The sequence below is a fragment of the Pteropus vampyrus genome, unplaced genomic scaffold, assembly GCF_000151845.1.
Source record: "Pteropus vampyrus isolate Shadow unplaced genomic scaffold, Pvam_2.0 Scaffold126, whole genome shotgun sequence".
In the NCBI taxonomy this organism is placed as follows: Eukaryota; Metazoa; Chordata; class Mammalia; order Chiroptera; family Pteropodidae; genus Pteropus; species Pteropus vampyrus.
This window is the reverse complement of record NW_011888907.1, coordinates 3,634,613-3,635,181: the sequence shown is the minus strand read 5'-3', so window position 1 is coordinate 3,635,181 and position 569 is coordinate 3,634,613.

The following is a 569-nucleotide window of genomic DNA, read 5'->3' as shown; positions in this document are numbered from 1 at the left end:
GGGAATTGCACTAAATCTGTATAATGCTTTAGGGTAATATGGTCATTTTAATTATGTTGATTCTTCCAATCCAAGAACAGGGAATATCTTTCCATTTCTTCGTATCTTCTTCGATTTCTTTTAATAGGGTCTTGTAGTTTTCTTTATATAGGTCCTTCACGTGTTTCGTTAAATTTATTCCTAGGTATTTTCTTTTTGTTGCAATTACAAAAGGAATTATTTTTTCAGCTTCCTTTTCAGACACTTCATTATTAGAGTATAGAAAACTTTACTGTATTTGCTTATTGTTTCTAGTAGTGTTCTTGTGGAGTCTTTAGGGTTTTCTATATAGAAAATCATGTGATCTGCAAATAGTGACAGTTTGACTTCTTCGTTTCCTATTTGGATGCCTTTTATATCTTTCTCTTCCCTGATTGCACTTGCTAGGACCTCCAATGTTATATCGAATAACAGTGACAACAGTGGACAGCATTATCTTGTTCCTGATCTTAGAGAAAGGTTTTTAGTTTTTCACCATTAAGTATAATGTTGGCTGAGGGTTTGTCATAGATGGCCTTTATTATGTTAAG